Source organism: Triticum aestivum, chromosome 1B (assembly GCF_018294505.1).
Source record: "Triticum aestivum cultivar Chinese Spring chromosome 1B, IWGSC CS RefSeq v2.1, whole genome shotgun sequence".
In the NCBI taxonomy this organism is placed as follows: domain Eukaryota; kingdom Viridiplantae; phylum Streptophyta; class Magnoliopsida; order Poales; family Poaceae; genus Triticum; species Triticum aestivum.
Window position 1 is genome coordinate 588,572,987 of NC_057795.1, and position 17,335 is coordinate 588,590,321.

A 17,335-nucleotide genomic window follows, 5' to 3' on the forward strand; every position below is an offset into this window, starting at 1 on the left:
GGTTGCCTGGCTCCCGTGCTTACCCCTACGTTCCCGATTGTTCGGCTAGGGAGTAAAGGGAGCACCTCTGCGATTGTCACGATCGGGTCACCCGAGCCGGACCTCAGACTGGGTGAAGCCAAAAGTTAGCGCTCTTATTGTTTTCAATTATGGTCGGCACACAACGGAACTCATGAGTACAAAAAATCTATTGCACAAGTCTCATAATAACAATGAGCACCGAAGAAAGGTATCGGTGGGGGTACTATTTTCTTCGAAGATGCTTCTTACTCTTCGCAGTAATATAGCATAAGTTCCCTGAGCGCGCTTTGTCTGTTATAGCCTTATGGCCTGATTGCCTGGTTATTGGAAACACCGTCGATATTCTCGACAGATGGAGTACATAACACTTTTTGGTCCTTGACCGAAGAGGGAGAAGCCGAGGTCGGTTAAGACGCGTTTAAAGTTCGGTTGAACATAGATATGATATAAATACTTCGGTACATGCAATCATTCTTTTACCCAAGTCACTTGGGGGCTCTTAAATTTATATGAGCCATTTTATGATAAGTGTTTTTCTTCTTAGTCGTTGCAAAGTTTTTATTTTTATTTATCACTCCTTTTTTTCGACACAAGTGTGCGGTCACTAGCCGGGGAGCCTAATTTCTCTATCAAAGCCGCTAGAGTTTAGTTTGCTAAACTGGCCTAGTAAGAAGTACTCCGCCTTCGGGATAGGAGGTTGAAGCCGTAGGCTGACCCGCTTGAAGTTTTGAGATAGGATGTGTCATGTTAAAGCACGACAGAAGCACCTTTTTTTTCTAAAGTCCAACTTTTGGATTGGCACCGAACACTTGATCTAGTTCGGACATTAACCTTTTGAATAAGTTTTTTGGCTTTTCGAGCCCATGGCACTTTTAAACTATTTGTGTGTTTTCAGCACAAGTCTCGCAGTGCAACGCCGGACACCTTTAGAGATTCGGCAAAAACATTCTCGGATATTGCTATATATGCATCGGTTTCGAATTGTGTCTTCGGTCAATAGTTGGGTTGCCCGGCTCCTGCGCTTGCCTCCTATGTTCCGCTTTGTTAGGCTAGGTGTGCAAAAGGAGAACCACTGCGATTGTGCTTCCAGCTCACATGGTTAAGCACCTAGTGGAGAAAGCCGAAAACTGACTATCACAATAAGCGTAAACTGGTCGGCGATCCGATGATGGCGTTAAATGACTGGCCATTCATAACAATGGCCGAAGTATTTACGGCTTAACCTCGACTGTCACCGAACACTACCGGGGGCTATTAACTGGCCTCCCAAACTAAATCCTCGATATTTTGCTCTTACATTGGAGCTGAGGTTTCATGATCATGCTTAGCATGACAACCCAAAGAAAGGAACTGATAGCGGGACTATTTTCTTTGGAAGACATTTCTTCTGTTAAACAGTAATATAACATGTCTCTCCGTGTACCTTTGTTTATAAAACCGTATGGCCAGATTGCCTTGTTTGTTGTAAATCTTTGCCCTCATAAAGGCTTTATAAAGTAGGACAAACACTCCTCGGCTATTGGCCGAGGAGGTGGAAGCCGATGGTCGGTCAACAAAGTTTTGTACAATGCGGATCCAAGCATTAATGACGTAAAGTACTTGGATACATAGAGTCATTACACATAATTTGTGATTTTACTATGGATATCGATCCTTAATTCGGCCTCCCGTGCCCGCATTAAGGCTCGGGGGCTACTGGGCTTCGGGCTTATTATTTACAAATATTAAAGGGGCACATCGATCCCCTGATCTGGTGTTGCTACCCGACCAGTGTCTCGGGGGCTACTGCATTGCTTATTCTATGCAGAAAATTTTAAGTGCAATACAGATTCCGAGGAGATTTTGATCCTCAGGTTGGTCGGCCGCACCCAACCTGAGTCTCGAGGACTGGGCACGCCGCTTTTTGTGTCCCAAAGTATTCTGCCGAGCTAGGACTTGATCCTCAGACCGATTTTGCAAATCAACCTGAGTCTCAGCGGCTACGGGGATCAGCGGTCTTATGTCATCCTTCATGTGCATCTCGGGTTTTAGACCGATACCCACCTTGAGGGCTACTGGCTATGTGTCTCAGCAGAGAATAAATTGCACCAATCAAAAATATTGACAAAAATCGGCCCACATTTGGGGAGGTGCACCACCTCGGAAGCAGTCCGGCATAAAGTTCGGGCGCTAGTGGCTGGCTCCATAGAGGGCATTTCCGGCATTAAGCTCGGCTAAACTCCTTCAAACTTCTTTGAACCAAGGTGATTTACGACACCTCGGATACAGTTCGATGTTGGAGCTCGGATACATAGTCCGGCGTTGGAGCTCGGATACAGTCCGGCGTTGGAGCTCGGATACATAGTCCGGTGTTGGATCTCGGATACATTCCGGCGTTAGAGCCGGGAAGCAGTCCGGCATTGGTGCTCGGCTGCAAGAGATACCTTGAATGCAGTCCAGCGTTAGAGCTCGGACGCAAGAGGACACTGCCTCCCGGGAACAGCTCCGAACACGAGGTGTGGCATAAAAATAACAAGGCATTGATAAAGGCCGGAAACTTAAAGGGGCTCCTCGGATACCCGACGTGTAAACTCGTCGAATGCATTTCGGCGATCCTCAAGATAGAAGATGAGAAGATTTCTTGAACCAGTTTTCAAGACCGGCAACCGAAGATGAAGAATAGTTCGGAAGAATCGAGGAGCGTCCCTAACTTGAAGACGCTTCAGGGGGCTACTAACGGTGTCCTAGACTAGGGGGTACTCAACGCGTCGTCTCCCAATCAGTTGGATTGGGCCGAGGACCCCCATGGCCATATACTCATGGGCCAGTCCGGACAACTGCTGCATACGAGGAAGAATCCACAAGACTTGGCGATCAAGACAAGGACTCCTCCCCCACCGGTGTATTCGGCTAGGACTCTTGTTATCCTAGGCCTCTGGTGCATTATATAAACCGGGGCCAGGCTAGTCGATAGACATATACAACAACTATCATACTATAGGCTAGCTTCTAGGGTTTAGCCTCTCTGATCTCGTGATAGATCAACTATTGTACTACCCATATCATCAATATTAATCAAGCAGGAGTAGGGTTTTACCTCCATCGAGAGGGACCGAACCTGGGTAAACATTGTGTCCCTTGCCTCCTGTTACCATTGATCCTAAGACGCACTGCTTGGGACCCCCTACCCGAGATCCGCCGGTTTTGACACCGACACAAGGTATTCAACAAGCATTACTTTATCCATGTGCTGATCCTTTGAGATTGCAACTCTACCCAGACCCAATACCTTGCTTTTACCAGTGTCAGCAAATGTGATGTGACTTTTGCCAGACGGGCATAGAGTTAAATCTATCAGAAGACTTCGATCACTAGTCATATGGTTGGTGCAGCCACTACCCATAATCCATTCTGAAGCCTTTGGTGTCATACCCTACAGTACAGTTTGGGGGATAGGCTTCACCAAGAGAGTTGTGAAGCAGAAACATTTGACGAACTAGCGGAACATGAAAGTTTAGATCTTGGTTAGGATAAATAGGATGATTGTCAAGGAATCCTAGGGTGAAATACATAGTAAGACCATTTGGATATTTTATCTTGCGTCCCACAAGATGTTTAAGGTCCCCAGCATATGCACCAGATGCCTTTGATTTCTAGCTGGAGACCTTTCCCTGCAAAAGAGAGTTAAGTTCTCTTAACCACCCACATCTTCAGGGGTGGCTTAGACACAATGAGCCTAAGTCCAGCATTTGAGAACTTCGGCTTTGGAGCCCTAGCAAATAGCCTTGCAGGAGGTGAATAATACTCATAAGAATAAGTAGAAAAGTTCTTGGTCTTATGAATATAGCGGTTTGATGAAACACGCTCATATTCAAAAGACTAAGTATGGTTTCCTGAAAAACATTGGTGTTAGGGTGATCAAGTGAGTCCTCTGTCTGTATGAAGCGTTTGGACCATATGAAGCCTTTGATCCGAGATTTGTCTTCTTCCCCGGTTGTGTCATGATGACATTCACGGGAGGACTTTCAAGACAACTTTTGGGTACCCAGATCTTCTTAAGAGGCGGTCCATTCTTGCAGTTAGTACCAATGTACCTGGCAAACACTTCACTATTCTAATTCCTGAACAGTTTATAGTTTCCATCAAAGGATTCACCAATGATAATTGGGTTAGCACGCCAGATAAGGTAGATGGGTCCACTGAAGGTCCCTTAGCAGCAACCCATGTGGTTTTGGGTACTGCTCAAGCATCCAATAAGAACCATCAACATTCATTTTCCTCTCGAACCCAACACCCTCTTTCCTAGGGTTTTGGTTCAGAATCTGCTTGTTGAGGACATCACATAGTGTCTGATACCCTTTGAGACTTCTGTACATTCCTGTCTCAAGTAATGTCTTCAACCTAGCATTCTCATCAGCAATAGTAGTGGTATCCTCAGCAGAGGGGTTAGTTACCACATTAGCAGTTGAAGATATTGCAGCAGTAGCAGCAGTTGAACATTCAGCAACAGAGACATCATTATCACGCTCAAGACATTTTAGACATGGTGGTACAAATCCTTCCTGAGCGGAACTGATCTGTTGAGCGCGGAGTGACTCGTTCTCCTTTTGAAGATCTTCATGAGCCAATCTCAATTTCTCAAGCTCTTGCTTCGTTTGAAGATAATCATAGGAGAGCTTTTCATGAGAAGTTGAGAGTGTTTCATGACGAATTTCAAGTTCCTTGTACCTACCATGAAGATTTTTTATTGTCTTCAATTAAGGACTGAGTTCGGGTCATTTCCACGTTCAACAGGTCATCGCTTTTGTCTAACAACTTTTGTATATGTTCCATAGCATTCTGTTGTTCAGTTGCAATTTTAGCAAGTGTTTTGTAGCTAGGTTTAGATTCACATTCAGAGTCATATTCACTTGATGTTTGAAAGTAAGCATCGCGTGAGTTTACCTTGGCACCATGTGCCATGAAGCAGAAGGTGGGAGCAGAGTCATCCTCATTCTTGGCATTAGCATTGTTGACGAGGCCATTGTCTTCAGTGTTGAAGATGGACTTGGTGACATATGCAGAAGCTAGAGCCAGGCTTGCTACACCAGAATCAGATTCGTCTTCAGACTCCTCCTCAGCCTCCTCAGATGCAGACTCCTCCTCTGAATCCATTTCCTTGCCAACAAAAGCATGACCTTTGCTTGATGAGCTCTTCTTGTGTGATGAAGACTTTGACAAAGACTTGGAAGAAGACTTTGAGGATTTCTTGTTCTTCTTGTCATCAGAATCATATTCCTTGCTCTTCTTCTTCTTCTTTGTCTCATTGTCCCACTGTGGACACTCAGAGATATAGTGACCAGGTTTCTTGCACTTGTGGCAGGTTCTCTTCTTGGGATCACGTGATGAAGCTTCATCATTTCTAGAGCTGGATCTTGAAGACTTTCTGAAATCTTTCTTCTTGGAGAACTTCTGAACATCTTCACTAGCATAGCAAGCTCCTTTACAATATCGTCAGGATCACCAGAACTGCAGTCAGATTCTTCTTCAGATGAGGAAACAACCTTTTCCTTCAAAGCGCGAGTTCAGCCATAGTTGGGACCATATATATCTCTTTTCTCAGATAGCTGGAACTCATGTGTGTTGAGCCTCTCAAGTATGTCAGACGGATCGAGAGTCTTGTAGTCAGGACGTTCTTGAATCATCAGGGCCAGGGTGTCAAATGAGCTGCCAAGTGATCTCAGCAGTGTCTTCATGATTTCATGCTTGGTGATCATAGTGGCGCCAAGAGCATGAAGCTCATTTGTGATATTAGTGAGGCGATCAAATGTGAGATGGACATTCTCATTGTCATTTCTCTTGAAGCGGTTGAAGAGATTGCGAAGAACACTGGTCCTTGAAACTCTCTGTGTTGAGACGCCTTCATTGACCTTGGAGAGCCAGTCCCAGACTAGCTTCGTAGTGTCCAGAGCACTCACACGACCATACCGCCCTTTGGTCAGATGACCACAGATGATATTCTTGGCAGTTGAGTCCAATTAGATGAACTTCTTGACATTAGCAAGAGTAACACCTTCACCGATCTTGGGAACGCCATTCTTGATAACATACCAGAGATCGACGTCAATGGATTCAAGATGCATACGCATCTTATTCTTCCAGTAGGGGTAATCAGTGCCATCAAAGATAGGGCACGTAGCGGAGTCCTTGATTATCCCTGCAGTCGACATAGCTAAACTCTAGGTGGTTAAACTGAATCACACAGAACAAGGGAGCACCTTGCTTTGATACCAATTGAAAGTGCTAGTATTCACCTAGAGGGGGGTGTGAATAGGTGATTTTTATGAAATTCATCAAAACATGGGTGCTTTGAAGACAAACAATAGAAAGGAACCTATTGATATACAATGGAAGGTAGACTACACTAGACAAGCCATAGTCAAGTAAGCAATGTAGTGAAAGCACGAAGACTATTGGCAGCTAGGTAGTATGGATCAGGGTGGAAGATAGTATGAAGACAAATATTAAACAGTCTTCACACAGTGAAGTCAATCAGATCAGGCAAATGGGCAAAGACTTCATGAAGACAAACTGAAGTAAAGAGCGAGGGGAAGGATACAACCAGTGGCTCGGAGAGGACAAGGGATTTGTTGGACCAGTTCCAGTTGTTGTGACAACTGTACGTCTGGTTAGGGAGGCCGAGATTCAACTCAGAAGACCGCGTCTTCACCTTATTCCCCTTGAGCTAAGAACACTTAGTCCTCGCCCAATAACTCTGGTAAGTCTTCAAGGGAGACTTCGAAACCTTCACAAACTTCGTTCACGGGTAATCCACAATGGCACTTGGATGCTCAGAACACGATGCCTAACCGGCTGGAGGACTCACAGTCCTCAAGTGTAATATGTCTTCAGATCACGCGGACAGAAAGACTTTAGTGATGCCTAACACTCTTTGGCTCTAGGTGTTTTGGGCTTTGTCCTCGCAAGGATTACTCTCTCAAATGCTTCGGAGGTGGGTTGCTCTCATACGACAAAAGCCGTGCACTAAATCTGAGCAGCCACCAACTTATGGTGTAGGGGGTAGGCAACCCGACCTGATTTGTCCAAAATGACCCTGGGTCACTAAGGAACTGACACGTGTCCAACGGTCAGATTTCAAACACACGCGGAAGCTTAGCTTGGGCTACAAGCAAAGCTGACTCATCCAGCTCTGGATAAGATAGGATTTGGTTGAGCATCACTTCAGTCACTCTGACTTTGTTCACTTGGACCCCACTTAACTGTACAGCGGTTCCTATGACTCAACAAAGAAGAAAAGGAAACTACGAAACAATGTCTTCGCACTCCATAGTCTTCATGCAATGTCTTCTCTCGTCATAGTCTTCAATGTGAATATCTTCACAGACCACCATTGTCTTCAATGTCTTCACACATTTTTAGGGGTCATCTCTGATAGGTAAACCGAATCAATATGGCACTACTACATGTGTTATCCTGCAATTCTCACAAACACATTAGTCCCTCAACCAAGTTTGTCGTCAATACTCCAAAACCAACTAGGGGTGGCACTAGATGCACTTACACACCTGCGTAATTGCGCTGCGCTGCCCCCTCCTTATTAGAAATACTCACCCGTGTGGTCAATATCTGTTCTTCCTCCTTGCCACCTTGCACAAACCCTAGCGCCTCCACTAGCTCATGTCGATGCCAGAGACGGAGCACTTAGCTGCCACGACTTCTTCGATGCCGTCCTCACGTCAGTCGCGGACCTCGTTCTCTCCGCCGCTGCCATAGGTGTCTTCCACCACCAAGTTAGGGCGCGGGAGATTGAACTGCTCGGCCTCTTTTCCAACCTCGTCTAGCAGTTTGTCCGTGGTAATTAAATCTTATTTTTACTGCCTTTTTGATCTGTTAAATCCATCCACTTCAACCAAAAGTGGTTTCTTCACTTTGAAATCTGGATTTGTTCTCTTCTGCATCTCATATCATGCCAAGTATATTCACTTATGCTTCATAATTAGTTAGATTCCTCACTTGTACTTATTCATGGATTCATACAAATCTGGAACCAACTCTCTCCAAATAAGTGAATGTCTTCGCACTATGAGGTCAATGTCTTCTAAACTAATTTATCTTCAAAATCTTCTGAGAATGCATATGACCTCTTCCCCTTCCCTCGCATCTCTAATGCTGTCACAGGTACATGTCTGTGGGAGAATTCCTTGGTTCTCATAGTCTGCATTCATTTGTAGAATACTTACAGCGTCACATTGAATCACCTGAAGCCAGTTCTTGTCTGACCAGCAGAAAGCCATTCACTGTGTTGAAGCCAATCAATCTGAATATTATGGATTCATAGAAGTCTGCACGCAAGGGTGGCAGGCAGCATCGTGGCAACACTGCACTCGATCTGCCTCCTGATCTGTATGAGCTATACAAGTCAGATCTTGAAGAAAACTACAACCAGCGCAAGAACAAGATTTAGTGGATCCGAAGATATTGGGCTGAGCAATGGTTCAAGTACAGGTTTGTCACGCCTGAATATGCTGAAAAGAATGCCATCAAGCGCCCATGGGTTGACTGTCTATACCGCTCCTTTGTGCCAAAGAGCAAGGCTGAAGCCATTGAGTAAAAATTCTATCCTTGCATGGTCAGCGGACCACTGCCTGAAAATGCTGACCCATCTTCTCTGTTATGGTGTCGTGAAGACAATCTTTTTAAGCGCAACTACAAGTTTGCTAAAGATTCTGCTGAGAAGAACAAAAAGGATTTTGGCCTCAACTTCAACCCTGGCCCCTCTGTTCCAAGATCTGGTGGGACTCATGAAGCTAATGAGAACAGAATTGGCCCCTTCGCCATTTTTGATGGCTTCTGTCTCACATTGCTGCTCAGAGAGCAGCTGTGGAGCAATCTGATAGTGAAGCTGACTGAAGATGCTCCCTCACCTCCAAAGGAGATGAAGAAGAAGAAGAAGGCAAAAGCTTCAAAGCCATCGTATTCACCCAAAAGCTTCAACAAGGAAGACTCTGAAGACTGCACCGCCTGAATCTAGTGTGCAGTCTAAAGACTTATCTCGCGTGTCCAAGAGGACTAAGAAGCCATTGCCCAAGAAGGCCTCTGGCAACCCCTGATTCCGTTTGCTATTCTGCGCAATGAACATGAAGCCATTGATCTGTCCAGCAATGAAGATCTTGGTGATGATTCCCTGGAGATGCTCATCAAGAGCAAGCAAGAGGCAGAAATCTTCAACGATCTGCTCCTCTTTGATGTTGATATTCTGAATAACTTCATTGATGAGTGGTTCGACGACCAGCGCATTAGTATTGGTGATCTTCAGCTTCCCATGGACATCAGTGTCACCTTCCATGGAGCCATTGCCACTGAGTTGCCCTGGCTCAGAAGATTGTTGAGCTGAAGAACAAAATTGATTATGAGAAGGCTCACTTCAAGAAGAACATGGCCAAGCTCAGTGTGGTAGATGTTCAAATATTCAAGAAGATGTTGCATGACCTCAAGGAGGAGTTTCACAAGAAGCGCACTGAAGCTAAAGGCTCACGAGAGCGCATGAAGTATTTCGCTCAGAAATGCGTTCAAGCTCACGATGAAGCTGGGAAGCGCAAAGCTCTTGGGCACCCTGGCATCAATCCCAGGATGGCTGCCAAACAAAAGAAGCCTGTTGTGACCCAAACTGCACCAAGGCAGGAAGAACCTCACATTGTCTCCCCTACCAGCATGACAGGCTCGAAGCCTAAGGTCCCCTCGGGAGCTTCAGAGCTGAAGAAAACAAGGGCAGTTGAAGCTGAAGCCAAGAAGCGCAAGCACAAGGACGCATCTGATGCTGCCCCTTCCAAGAAGAAGTTGAAGACTAAGGAAACTAAGTCTTCAAGGAAAGAGCGTGCTGCAGCCTCTCAGCCTCTAATTGTTGAACCCATCTCAGTTGCTCCTCCTGCTGCCACAAATCAAGAACGATGTGTTGTGATCCACCAGCCTGCTTCCACAGAGGCTCATGTAGAAGAACAAGTTCCAGCTGTTGACCCCAACGCAGCTGAAGACATTGGTCATGAAGACAATGTTGTTGATGATGAAGTCCTTCCTCAACTCGAGCATCAGTTGGTATCATCGCCTGCTCCAACGAGCAGCGAATACATCATCATTGGTCGTCCATTGACGCCAATCACTCAAGATGATTCATGGGCTGAGCGCCCACAAGAAGAAACCCCAGTTCATGATGAGACACCCCGCACTCCACCAGCGCAAGTCACCAATCCAGTATTGAATGACGACAACTACATGGAGACCACTCCATCACCAAAGGCGTCGCCCGTGTTCCAACGGCTTCGCAAAGGTCTCAGGCCATCTGTCTCCATGTTTAACCATCCCAGAAGAACATTCACAACAATCCATCTCAGTGGCACGTCAAGTGTTCCCTGAAGAGAATCCTTCTGTTACGGTTCCAGTGTCTGAAGCCAAAGTTGCTGAAGACATTCTGGCTGCATCAGCCGATGAATAAGAATAAGAAGAAAGAAGAGAAGAGAGAGTTGCCACACCCCATGCCCTAGATCAAGTCATTCTCGAGGAGAATGTGATTGTGCAAGACCCTCCGGTCATTGACCAAATGGAGGTTGAGAACAATGAGGCTGCCACAAACACTGCTGAAGCCAATGACCCTGTCTTGGCTGAAGATCATGTGGAGCCTGAAGCTAATGTTGTGCCTGAAGTCAATGTGAATCCTGAAGCTTCTGTGACGCCGGTCCCCACTGACGGCGCTGTTCCTCCCGCAAGGCCTCACACTATGGAAACGGCTTACAATCGTGATGGGGAGTTGGTCACTGTTCGTTGGCCAATCATGGTTCCTCCCACTGCTCCCGGTCCACAATATGACTATCATGTGGAGCAGCGACCACAGGTTCAGAAGCCAAAGCCCAAACTGCCAAGGCTTCCAAGTGCTGCTACATCGCCAGGATCTTTCAGTGTCAACAGCTTCAGAGCACACAATACCTTCTTTGACAGTGACAAGAATCCATACTCGAAGCCAAAGATCTCTTTGGATCGCTTCTGGAGCCGTCAACAGCGCAGCTATTACTCATGTGTCCTCTACAATCAAGAGTGAATCTTTCCTCACATGTGTCTTGATTGTGAAGCTATTGTTGGGCTCCCCTGTCTTGAAGAAGCTCTGGACTATTTTCGGGATGCTGGTCTTCTGCAATTTGTCACTGCCAAAGAGCACTAGACTGAAGAGCTTCTGCTGCAGTTCTATGCTACTCTTCACATTTGTGGCTACAACAGGGATCCGAAGACATGGATCCTCGAGTGGATGACAGGATATGTGCACCATGAAGCTAAAGCTCAAGACATCATCGAGCTTACCTCCATGCCCACTCCAGGTGAATTGTATGAGCCTAGTTGTTAGTGTCATAGAGAAGAACTGCAGAGTATATTTCAAAGGCCTGAACCCAATATGAGTCAAATGCTCAGCATGATGAAGCCATTACCTCAAGATGCAGAATATCCCAAGGAATTCTTCGTCAAGGACCTCAAGTACTTACCCCGCACAGTCTATCATATATTTAGGCATACTCTATGGCCTATCAAGGGACATTCGTCTGAAGCCAAACTTGAAGGCACCATGAAGACTTTGGTCTTCTACATTGCCAATGGCATCAGATTCAACTCCCGGGATTTCTTCATCAGACAACTTGCTGCATCGGGGATTGATCTGTTTGGCATGAAGTTTTATGCTCCATGGGTAATGCGCCAGATCAAACTCCATTCTTCTGTCAACTATCAGCCTTCAGCACGCAACCATCTTGTCTTTCTGCCTGAGGTTGATCTGTCAGTTGAAGCCATCTACCCCGAGCCTGCCAAGGAGCCAATATATCTTCATAATGCTGATCATCAAAGCTTCACGCAACCCATAGAAGGAGTTCATGTTCCAAATGCTGCTATTCCTGCTTATCCTCTGGCTGGCAATGTGTGTATGCCTCATCGTGAAAATACCGAAGCCACTGCTAGTACAATTGCTCAAAGGCCTCGGAAGCGTTCTCGTGTACTCAATGACCGAGAGCTGCTAGTGGCCTTACATCCGAAGCAGGATAAGCACCACGACTGGTTGAAGCGTTAGATGCAGAGTCTCTAGGTGGATGTCAATCGCGTTTGCAACTTGGCCACCAAGAACCCATTTGTTTCCCATGAAAACGCACGGTGGTCCTGGAAGAGCCTCACTCTGCTGTGTTCTGAAGATGATCTTCGCGTAGATGGTTTCACCGAGGGCTTCAAGTTTGATTCCAGGCCTCCACCAAATGCAAGTTGGTGCCGCACTCCCTCACTTGAAGATTCTGAGTATTCATCTTTGGTTGCAACTGTTGTTGCGAATGTCGTCGATGAAAAAGACGACTCCACTTCACCGACCATGGCTACACTGCATCTCGACTCTACACCAGGCCCTTCTGCACCACCAAAATCCAACGCCGACCCTGCTCCTTCTGGGAACGAGTAGACGCTCTATGTCTTCAAACCTTTTTGGTCATTACTGACAAAAGGGGGAGAAGCATAGGAGTTGATAGTCTTCAAGCGGGTCCTTAGTCCTTATGGGTGGTTGCATTATTTTGCCAAGTTTTTTTACAACTCTCATCTTTTGATACATTTGTTTCTTTGGGTTGTAAACTTAAACTCGATGGTCGTCTGCTATTTTTTCTGCTACTCTATGTTGCGATGATAAATTCCGCATGAAGTCATTCTGCAGACGTCCATTTTCCATTATGCATATCATTATCTTCATTATCTTTCTATATGCATAATGTATTGTATTCACACTTTGAAGATGGCCTCCACAAAGAAAAACCTGCCATGTGCATTTGCATTCAAAAGCAAATCGTTTATATGCACATCTTCAGGGGGAGCCTCGTCATATGTATGAAGACAATACTCACAACACTAAACTTTCACATACTTTTATCCTCGTTCAAAATGTCAACCAGTTTGTCATCAATCACCAAAAAGGGGGATGTTGTAAGTGCATCTAGTGCCACCCCTAGTTGGTTTTGGAGTATTGACAACATACTTGGTTGAGGGACTAATGTGTTTGTGAGAATTGCAGGATAACACAGGTAGTAGTCCCATATTGATTCGGTTTACCTACCAGAGATAACCCCTAAAAATGTGTGAAGACATTGAAGACAATGATGGTCTGTGAAGATATTCACATTGAAAACTATGACTAGAGAAGACATCGCATGAAGAGTATGGAGTGCGAAGACATAGTTGTTTTGTAGTTTCCTTTTTTTCTTTGCTGAGTCATAGGAACAATCGTACTGTTAAGTGGGGTCCAAGTGAACAAAGTTAGAGTGACTGAAGTGATGCTCAACCAAATCCTAAGTCTTCGAGCCAAGACAATGAGAGCAAATCTTTCTAGAGCTGGATGAGTCAGCTTTACTTGTAGCCCAAGTCAAGCTACCGCATGTAATTGAAATCTGATCGTTGGACACGTGTTAGTTCCTTAGTGACCCAGGGTCATTTTGGACATATCAGGTCGGTTTGCCTCCTAGCTATAAATAGCCCACCCCTACACCATAAATTGGTGGCTACTCAGATTTAGTGCATGGCTTCTGTTATTTGAGAGCAGCCTAGCTCCGAAGCCTTTGAGAGAGTAATCCTTGTGAGGACAAAGCCCAAAACACCCAGAGCCAAAGAGTGGTAGGCATCACTAAAGTCTTTCTGTCCGCGTGATCTGAAGACTTATTACACTTGAGGACTGTGAATCCTCCAGCCGGTTAGGCGTCGCGTTCTGAGCATCCAAGAGTCATTGTGGATTGCCGGTGAATGAAGTCTTTGAAGGTTGGAAGTCTCCCATGAAGACTTACCAGAGTGATTGGGCGGGACTAAGTGTTCTTAGATAAAGGGGAATAAGGTGAAGACGCGGTCTTCTGAGTTGAATCTCAGCCTCCCTAACTAGACGTACAGTTGTCACAACAACTTGAACTGGTCCAACAAATCCCTTGTCCTCTCCAAGCAACTGGTTCTATCCATCCTCTCTCTCTCTCTTTACTTATAGTTTGTCTTCGTGAAGTCTTTGCCCATTGCCTGATCGATTGACTTCATTGTGTGAAGAGTGTTTACTGTTTGGCTTCATACTATCTTCCATCCTAATCCATACTACCTAGCTGCTGATAGTCTTCGTGCTTCCACTACATTGCTTACTTGACTATGTCTTCTCTAGTGTAGTCTACCTTCTGCTGCATATCAATAGGTTCATTTCTATTGTTTGTCTTCAAAGCTCCCATGTTTTGAAGACTTTCATAAAAATCACCTATTCACCCCCACCTCTAGTCGAATACTAGCACTTTCAAAACATGTATTTGAACCATTGTGTTATCCAATATCTTCGGATCCACTGGATCCGGTTCTTGCGCTGGGTGTAGCTCTCCTCTGGGTCTGATTTGTAGACTTCATACAGATCTTCAGGGAAATCAAGTGCAGTGTTGGCACGATATTGCCTGCCTCCTTTCCGTGCAAACTTCTCTGAAGCCATAATGTTCAGACTGATTGGCTTCAAAACTGTGAAAGGCTTCCATCTGCTGGTGAGACAAGAACTAGCTTCAGGAGATTCGATGTGACGTTGTAAGAATTCTGCAAATGAATGCAGACTATGAGAACCAAGGGATTCTCCCATGGACATGTACCTGTGACAGCATTAGAGATGCGAGGGAAGGGGAAGAGGTCATATGCATTCTCAGAAGATTTTGAAGATAAATCTGTTTAGAAGACATTGACTGACTTATCTGTGACTTTTCCACTAACTAAGAAAAAAAGTAGGTTGTGAAATGATAGCAAATATGCCATGCAGAAAATCAAGGAAACATTTCCTGGATTTTCAGATGACCCGGCTTATCTATCCTTATTTAGCAGAATCTAGTGAGTATTCCATTAAAAGGAAAGAGTGCTATTCGTTGTAGGATTGATCCAGGCAACCCAGCCTAAGTCTCACAGTGCGAAGACATTCACTTATTGAAGGAAGTTGTTTCCAGATTTGTACGAATCCATGAATAGGTACTAGTGAGGAATCTAACTAGTTTTGACGCATAAGTGAACATACTTTGCAGTATATGAGATTCAGAAAGAGACAGATCCAGATTTGGAAGTGTATAAACCACTTTTAGTTGAAGTGGATGGATTTGACAGATTGAAAAGGCTGTAATAAGAAGGTTTTAATTACCATAGATGAACTGCAAGACGAAGTGGATGGGAGGCTGAGAAGTCCAATCTCCCGCGCCCTAACTTGGTGGAGGAAGACACCTACGGCGGCGGCGGCGGAGAGGAAGAGGTCCGTGGTCGGCGTGAGGACGGCGTCGAAGAAGTCACGGCAGCTAAGCGCTTCGTCTCCGGCGTCGACACGAGCTAGCGGAGGCGCTAGGGTTTGAGCGAGGTGGCGAGGTGGAAGAAAGAATTTTGACCACGAGGGGTGTGTATTTATAAGAAGGAGGAGGGCGGCGCAGCACAGTTACGCAGGTGCCCCTGGCGGTTCACATCTAAGGAACATGTGGCGTGCATGCAACTTATCAGGAGTTGATCTATGTTCCCATGCACGCGTGGATTGTCGGGTGGTCGTTCCAGCTTCTCCGGTTTTCACGCAAGAGGATAGAACATTAAAAGTAGTTTGTAAATGTGTGTCTTTATATCTTCTGCTGACAAGGATGCAGAGAAGATATTCGACAAGTGTCAACAGAATGCACATGACTTGGGCAGAAAGAATTTTAGGGAGTAGCATAGAAGGAATTAGGGTCCGATCACATTCACTTAGGTCAGAAAATAGCAACATCAAGACATAGCTATAAGTGAATGTTGTAGAGGACAGAACACATATGCAGATATAATTATTACTGAAGACAAATCAACATTGTGAAGATATAGATTTGAAGATAAACCAATGTTGAAGATAAACCAATGCTGAAGACAATCCAAATGCAAAGATAATGCAGTTATGACGCCAAAAGAAAATCTTCGAAAAGTTTTGGTGGTGGCGTTACCCACCGTATAGGAAGTATTAGACCCAGACACGGCACACAATTATCATGGCGGTCCGAAGTCAAATTCCATGTTAATGTATTCACACTCAGAGGGCAAGTCTTCATTGATTGAAGAAATATGTTACTTCATGTGTTGCACATCTAAGTCATCAACATGCATAAGCGTTAGGATGTGTGTCCATTCACTGGACATTTGAGGATTCTAAGATATTTAGCTCACACCACAGCTTGCAAAACCTCTTCTCATCCAAAGGCTTAGTGAAGATATCAGCTAGTTGCTCTTTAGTGTCGACGTGAATAATGTCAATGTCTTCCTTGTTGACATGATCTCTGAGAAAGTGATGACGAATCTTGATGTGCTTTGTCTTCGAGTGCTGAACTGGATTCTTGGAAAGCTTGATGGATCTTTCATTGCCGTAGAAGAGTGGCACATTTTTCGTGTTGATGCATAATCCTTGAGAGTTTGCTTCATCCAGAGAAGCTAAGCACAACACGATCCAACAGCAATGTATTCAGATTCAGCAGTGGAGAGTGATACATAGTTCAGCTTCTTTGAAGACCAACAGACAAGATATCGTCCAAGAAAGTGACATGTTCCTGAAGTGAACTTGCGATCAACCTTGTCACCAGCATAATCAGCATCAGAATATCCAACTAGATCAAATGTTGAGCCCTTTGGATACCATAATCCTAGTGTTGGGTGTGAGCCAAATATCTAAGTATTCGCTTCACCGCTAGGTGATGCGACTCCTTTGGTGCCGCTTGGAATCGGGCACACATGCAAACGCTAAGCATAATATCTGGCCAAGATGCACATAAATAGAGCAAAGAACCAATCTTGGAGAGGTATACCTTTTGATCGAACTCTTTACCATTGTCGCCAGGGCCGAGATGACCTTTGGTTGGCATTAGCATTGTGTACCCTTTGCAGTCTTGCATTCCAAACTTTTCCAGGCAATCTTTGAGGTATATTTCTTGCGATATGAAGATGCCATTGCGCTGTCAACGGATTTGAAGACCAAGGAAGAATTTTAGCTCCCCCATCATGGACATCTGATATTGCTTGCATCATGTATCCAAACTCGTCACTGTATCTCTTATCAGTGCATCCGAAGATAATGTCATCTACGTATATTTGACACACAAATAGTTCACCATCATATGTCTTCGTGAAGAGAGTGGGATCTAGTGAACCGGGTTTGAAGCCTTTGCTCTTCAGAAATTCCTTTAGTGTGTCATACCAAGCGTGAGGTGCTTGTTTGAGGCCATATAGCGCCTTGTTGAGCTTGTACACCATATCAGGATCTTCAAAACCAGGCGGTTGAGCGACATAC